Raw genomic sequence first — 7,918 nt, 5'->3', positions numbered from 1 at the left:
CATAAAAGAATATAAAGCCATTGTGAAACTACTCTTCTGGTGAACAATGGTAGAGTCGCATAATATTGTGATGCATTAATAGAGAGATGAGAATTTTTTGTTAATTCTCCTAAGTATTATATTAATAACATTTTGATCTTCTTTAATGTGGCTGGATCTTTAAGCCTTGATTCATCCTAGATTGTAGCTGAAAAAACACAGGAACTGTTCACCATTTTACATGAAATAGCAAGAGCTGGATTGTACAATATAATGCAGAAGCTTTAAGAGGTATTAAGATATTCAGCTCAGCTAAGGCTAGAGTTTGCTTTCCTACTCATATAGTTCAGTTCAGTTCAGTTCAGTCACTCAGTCGTGTCCGACTCTTTGCGACCCCATGAATCGCAGCACACCAGGCCGGCCTGTCCATCACCAACTCCCAGAGTTCACTCAGACTTGCGTTCATTGAGTCAGTAATGCCATCCAGCCACCTCATCCTCGGTCGTCGCCTTCTTCTCTTGCTGCCAATCCCACCCAGCATCAGAGTCTTTTCCAATGAATCAACTCTTCGCATGAGGTGGCCAAAATACTGGAGTTTCAGCTTTAGCATCCTTCCTTCCAAAGAAATCCCAGGGTTGATTTCCTTCAGAATGGACTGGTTGGATCTCCTTGCAGTCCAAGGGACTTTGAAGAGTCTTCTCCAACACCACAGTTCAAAAGCATCAATTCTTCGGCGCTCAGCCTTCTTCACAGTCCAACTCTCACATCCATACATGACCAATGGAAAAACCATAGCCTTGACTAGACGGAACTTAGTTGGCAAAGTAATGTCTCTGCTTTTGAATACGCTATCTAGGTTGGTCATAACTTTTCTTCCAAGGAGTAATTGTCTTTTAATTTCATGGCTGCAATCACCATCTGCAGTGATTTTGGAGCCCCCAAAAATAACGTCTGACACTGTTTCCACTGTTTCTCCATCTATTTCCCATGGAGTGATGGGACCGGATGCCATGATCTTTGTTTTCTGAATGTTGAGCTTTAAGACAACTTTTTCACTCTCCTCTTTCAATTTCATCAAGAGGCTTTTTAGTTCTTCTTCACTTTCTGCCATAAGGGTGGTGTCATCTGCATATCTCAGGTTATGAATATTTCTCCCAGCAATCTTGACTCCAGCTTGTGTTTCTTCCAGTCCAGCGTTTCTCATGATGTACTCTGCATATAAGTTAAATAAGCAGGGTGACAATATACAGCCTTGACGTACTCCTTTTCCTAATTGGAATCAGTCTGTTGTTCCATGTCCAGTTCTAACTGTTGCTTCCTGGCCTGCATACAGATTTCTCAAGAGGCAGATCAGGTGGGGTGGTATTTCCATCTCTTTCAGAATTTTCCACAGTTTATTGTGATCCACACAGTCAAAGGCATTGGCATAGTCAATAAAGCAGAAATAGATGTTTTTCTGGAACTCTCTTGCTTTTTTGATGATCCAGTGGATGTTGGCAATCTGATCTCTGGTTCCTCTGCCTTTTCTAAAAGCAGCTTGAACATCAGGAAGTTCACGGTTCAGGTATTGCTGAAGTCAGGCTTGGAGAATTTTGAGCATTACTTTACTAGCGTGTGAGATGAGTGCAGTTGTGCAGTAGTTTGAGCATTCTTAGGCATTGCCTTTCTTTGGGATTGGAATGAAAACTGACCTTTTCCAGTCCTGAGGCCACTGCTGAGTTTTCCAAATTTGCTGGCATATTGAGGGCAGCACTTTCACAGCATCATCTCTCAGGATTTGAAAGAGCTCCACTGGAATTCCATCACCTCCACTAGCTTTGTTTGTAGTGATGCTTTCTAAGGCCCACTTGACTTCACATTCCAAGATGTCTGGCCCCAGAAGAGTGATCACACCAACCTGATTATCCGGGTCATGAAGATCCTTTTTGTACAGTTCTTCTGTGTATTCTTGCCACCTCTGCTTAATATCTTCTGCTTCTGTTAGGTCCATATCATTTTTGTCCTTTATCGAGCCTATCTTTGCATGAAATGTTCCCTTGATATATCTAATTTTATTGAAGAGACCTCCAGTCTTTCCCATTCTGTTCTTTTCCTCTATTTCTTTGCATTGATCGCTGAAGAAGACTTTCTTATCTCTTCTTGCTATTCTTTAAAACTCTGCATTCAGATGCTTATATCTTTCCTTTTCTCCTGGGCTTTTCACTTCTCTTCTTTTCATAGCTATTTGTAAGGCCTCCCCAGAGAGCCATTTTGCTTTTTTGCATTTCTTTTCCATGGGGATGGTCTTGATCCCTGTCTCCTGTACAATGTCACGGACCTCATTCCATAGTTCAACAAGCACTCTAGCTATCAAATCTAGGCCCTTAAATCTATTTCTCACTTCCACTGTATAATCATAAGGGATTTGATTTAGGTCATACCTGAATGGTCTAGCGGTTTTCCCTGCTTTCTTCAATTTAAGTCTGAATTTGGTAATAAGGAATTCATGGTCTGAGCCACAGTCAGCTCCTGGTCTTGTTTTTGTTGACTGTATAGAGCTTCTCCAACTTTTGCTGCAGAGAATATAATCAATCTGATTTCAGTGTTTACCATCTGGTGATGTCCATGTGTAGAGTCTTCTCTTGTGTTGTTGGAAGAGGGCATTTGCTATGACCAGTGTATTATCTTGGCAAAACTCTATTAGTCTTTGCCCTGCTTCATTCCGCATTCCAAGGCCAAATTTGCCTGTTACTCCAGGTGTTTCTTGACTTCCTACTTTTGCATTCCAGTCCATCATAATGAAAAGGACATCTTCTTTGGGTGTTAGTTCTAAAAGGTCTTGTAGGTCTTCATAGAACCGTTCAACTTCAGCTTCTTCAGCATTACTTGTTGGGGCATAGACTTGGATAACTGTGATATTGAATGGTTTGCCTTGGAAACGAACAGAGATCATTCTGTCATTTTTGAGATTGCATCCAAGTACAGCATTTTGGACTCTTCTGCTGACCATGATGGCTACTCCATTTCTTCTGAGGGATTCCTGCCCTCAGTAGTAGATATAATGGTCATCTGAGTTAAATTCACCCATTCCGGTCCATTTTAGTTTGCTGATTCCTAGAATGTCGACGTTCACTCTTGCCATCTCCTGTTTGACCACTTCCAATTTGACTTGATTCATGGACCTGACATTCCTGTATTATTCTCTATTTAGTGAGTAACAAAATGATACATCTCTGTGTTGTCATGCTATTACTATAATTGAAAGTTTTGAGACAAGAATCTGGGTTCAGCCCATGAATGATCTTCGATGGACATGCAGACACTCATAAAGGCAGAGTTTTATTTCAAACAGTAGAAGTATAAATCTCCCAGCATATTTACTGACGGGCAGAAAAGAGTTCTCCAAAATGGTGGGAATCACAACAGCTTATATCTTTACCAATAGTTTCACCTCAAAGCTAAAAGTTTTCCTTTGGGGAAAGTAGTGGTAATGGGTGAAGGTTTGGGCTAGAAGAGCGCTTCCTAAAACTGAAGAGAGGAGTACGAAAGCCACGGAGTAGGAATGAACTAGGCATATTTGAGAAAAATAAGAAAAGCCAGTGCAGCCAGGGTGTGATGAATGAACTGAGTGAATGGGAACTATTTCTCTAGAGGCACCTTGCCCAACTGATGATTCTCTTTCAAGAAAACAAGCTAAAACCCATAAAGAATTTCAATTATTGCAAAATAAAATCTTCTCACACTAATGCTAAATTCAAACTTCAGAAAAACTAAGCAATGAAAAATTCATGGTAGCACTTTCCCATAGGCAATTTTATATTAAAACAGTAGATGATAAACCATAAAACAAATATATGGATGTATAACTGGATTCTGATATTTCCTTTAATGACTATTATGACAGACAGTAAAATATTACTCAGCAGCTATTTCTCACCTTCTTCCCTAGTGCAATCTTGAACTTGTTAAAGACAAGTCCCAGCTTGCTCTTACAGTACATCTTGCAACTGAGAATAACCATATAACACAGACAATACCAATAAATCATCACTGAATTTTATAGGAAGTTATAGGAAACCTGTTGATTTCCTGGTGAAAGAGTAGGGAGCAGAAGTGACTCCCTCCTCTTCTGCACTCATTTTTCTCACTTGAAGATTTTCTTGATGGATCCGTCTGTAGCAGCCAGCCATGTTGCAATCATTAGGCATCAAGCCAGGTTTTCTAAGAACACTGCTGTGAACACAGGCAGGTAACAGCACATCTCTTAAATTCTGGTTAGGTAAGAAAGCAGTACATGGTTTCAAGATTAGTTGAGCTTTCTATCACTCACAAACAAATGCATTCCTAATTCTTAGAACTATTTGATGCTCTTTGCAAATCAAATAGTCACTTTACATTAATAAAATAAAAAAGCACTGGATCCACAGTATGCTTGTGCCCAGTGTGGTTACTCTGAGTTCCATGAACATAAGCAGGAGGAGGCAATATTCATCAAGATCTTATCAGGAGCTGGACAATGCTCTAAAAGCCAGATGTTATTGGCCTCTTCAGCAACACTATGCAGCTGGAGCATTAACAGTCACCTTTTATAAATGAAGCATCTGAATTTCAGACATGTAAAGTAACAAGTTCAATGCCACGTACTTCGTGAGTGAGAGAGTTAGGATCTGAATCCAGCTGCAGAACACTCTGCCTCAACACTCTGTCTCCTAGAATTAATGAGCCATTTCAGTACACAAGATTGAATGGCCCAAGCTAATGAGATTTTATATGCAAACCCTGATTCCTTCTGAGTTGATGGAAAAAAGATAAATGTAGAATGACTCTCTCCATAGCAATATATATGTTTACTGTATATATTCTAGTTCAGTATTTATATATACATATTTTTCATTGTCCATATAATAGTTTCTTAGAAGAAAAATGAAATAAAATATTGATCCCAATGAAATGGCAAATAGCCTCACTGGAATTAACAATGTCTACATAATACATTTTTTTCTTTTAGGAAGCTATTGATATTTTAAGAAAAACAGTGACAGCATGTTAGGAGACCAAATTAGAGGGTAACCTGGTAATAAAATTTATTGAACAGTATGTGTGCTTCTGTTTGTTTTGAGAACTGAAATTAAAAAACAAACAAATAAACAAAAAACTGTGCACAGTCACTACAGCTATCAAATGCTTTTCTTGAGGTAAAGATTCCCTGTTGTTATAAGTACGGAGTCCTGTATGCCTATATTCAAGAATCTTGTAACAATATACGTTTCAAAGGAAGCTGAGAGCCCAGCAATCTACTCCTGAAATCTTCTACACTATTCGAAGAAGGAATTTGATAGTAAAAGCTCTAAACAAAAAAGATAATTGAGTTACAATAAATTGAAAAGAATTGTCTTATGTTTTACATGTTATTCTGTTACATGGATTATAAAAGGCTGACATCACTTTAACCACTAATACTCCTTTATGATATTTCCCATGAGTATGTGAATGCAATTAGTAATCTCTTAGTACTAGCTGTACTTCTAAGATTAGTTCTTATTTATTTTACATCATAGGTACCAATATCAATCCATTTTTTTTTCACAATTTTTATGATGTTTTAGCAGGTAAAGATTTCAAATACACAGATTATAAAATATCTAGATAACCTGGACAGATTTCAAACAATTTCAGTATTCAAACCTGATTCATTAAATATGTTAGATACAGAGCCTACTCCAAGGAGGTCTCGGATTGGTTTTCACTTCTTAGGGTAACGTTCCTTAAGCACTGAAGAAAATAGCAACCAACTCCCATCTCCTCATCTTTTGTCTGATTTATTTCCAAAGAACCTAAAATTGTCTAGTCAATTTTTCCATGCTTATCATCTATCACCCCTCTGGAATGTAAGCCTTTGCCTGTTTTTTTAAAAGAAAACTTGATTTATTTGCAAAATACCTTGAGAACTTTGTTGTCTTTTGTGATTATTTTCACATCCACATCTATATTTAATATAAATTGAAAGGTGTCTGTATATTATTGCATTTAAACAAAATGCACATGAAAGTGAACTCTTTTTAGCATTTGCAAACATCTTTTATTGTCTTTGCAGCTCCTAGTTTTGTTTTTGAGTGTTATATAATAAAATACAAGCTGAGAGCAAGGGGTTCAGTTGATTTTAGGTATCTCATTACAAAAAAAAAACCCATTGCAAATCTTTCTATTCACAGAAATAAAATATGCAATTAGACATAGAGAAAAGGGAGCCCTCCTGCACTGTTAGTGGGAATGTAAATTTGTGCAGCCACTATAGAAAACAGTATGGTGATTTCTGAAAAATTTAAAGCAGAACTACATATGATCTAGCAATACTACTCCTTGGCATTTATCCAAAGAAAACAAAAGCACTAATTACAAAAGATATATGCACTGTTATGATAATTGCAGCATGATTTACAATAGCTTAGCTATTGCAGCGATCTCAGAGCCCATTAACAGATGAATGGATAAAGATGACGTGGCATGTACACAGATGTAGTGTAGATATATATATAGTTGTGGTTGTTCAGTCACCCAGTCGTGTCCGACCGTGGACTGCAGTGCACCAGGCCTCTCTGTCCCTCACCATTTCCTAAAAGCTGCCCAAGTTCATGTCCATTGCATCAGTGATGCCAACCAGCCATCTCATCCTCTGACACCTTCTTCTGCCCTCAATCTTTCCCAGCATTAGGGACTTTTCCAAGGAGTGAGCCCTTCCCATTAGATGACCAAAATACTGGAGTTTCAACTTCAGCATCAGTCCTACCAATGAACATTCAGGGTTGATTTCCCTCAAGATTAACTGGTTTAATATCCTTGCTGCCCCAGGGACTCTCAAGAGTCTTCTCCAGCAGCATAGTTTGAAGTCATCAATTCTTTGTCACGCTGCCTTCTTTACAGTCCAGCTCTCACGACTATTTATGTGACCACGAGCAGATCATAGCCTTTACTATACAGACCTTTGTCGGCAGAGTAATGTCTCTGCTTTTCAGCACCTTGTCTAGGTTTGTCATAGCTTTCATACAAAGAAGCAAACATCTTCTGATTTCATGGCTGCAGTCTCCATCTGCAGTAATTTTAGAGAGGAAATTTAGAAGTAATTTTAGAAGAGGAAATCTGTCACTACTTTCACATTTTCCCTCTCTATTTGCCGTGAAGTAATGGGGCCGAATGCCATGATCTTAGTTCTTTTAATACTTAGCTTTAAACTGGCTCTTTCATTCTCCTCTTTCACCCTCATCAAGAGGCTCTTTAGTTCCTCTTCGCTTTCTGCCATTAGAGTGGTATCATTCACATATCTGAGGTTGTTGATGTTTCTTCCACCTGTCTTGATTCCAGCTTGTAACTCATCAGCATGGCATTTCTCATAATGTGCTCAGTGTATAGGTTAGACAAACAGAGTGAGAACAGATAGCCCTTTCGTACTCCTTTCTCAGTGCTGAACCAATCAGTTGTTCTGCATGGGGTTTGGGGCTTCCCTGGTGGCTCAGAGGTTAAAGCGTCTGCCTCCAATGCAGGAGACCCGGGTTCGATCCCTGGGTCGGGAAGATCCCCTGGAGAAGGAAATGGCAATCCACTCCAGTATTCTTGCCTGGAGAATCCCATGGACGGAGAAGCCTAGTAGGTTACAGTCCACGGGGTTGCAAAGAGTTGGACACGACTGAGCAACTTCACCTTCACCTTCTTGACTTGAGGTTCCTTCGGAGACAGGTAAGATGGTCTGGCATTCCCATCTCTGTATGAGCTTCCCACAGTTTATTATCATGAAATATTACTCAAATATAAAAAAGAAATAAATCTTTACATTGGGGACAAACATGAGTGGACAAAGAGGATATTATGTTAAGTGAAATAAGTCAGATGGAGAAAGACAAATATTCTATGATTTCGCCAATATGTGGAATCTACAAAAACAGTCAAAAGACCAAACAAAACAAAA

The 7,918-nt window shown here is 38.8% G+C and overlaps 1 non-coding gene across 1 annotated transcript; it reads left to right on the top strand.

The window, feature by feature from the left end:
- The first annotated feature begins 7,454 nt into the window (after window positions 1–7,454).
- TRNAW-CCA (transfer RNA tryptophan (anticodon CCA)) lies at window positions 7,455–7,526 on the top strand. The gene has a single exon. It is a non-coding gene; the product is annotated as a tRNA-Trp (tRNA).
- Window positions 7,527–7,918: the final 392 nt, after the last annotated feature.

This window comes from Capricornis sumatraensis, chromosome 8, assembly GCF_032405125.1.
Source record: "Capricornis sumatraensis isolate serow.1 chromosome 8, serow.2, whole genome shotgun sequence".
In the NCBI taxonomy this organism is placed as follows: Eukaryota; Metazoa; Chordata; class Mammalia; order Artiodactyla; family Bovidae; genus Capricornis; species Capricornis sumatraensis.
This window is presented reverse-complemented; position numbering and strand designations above follow the sequence as displayed.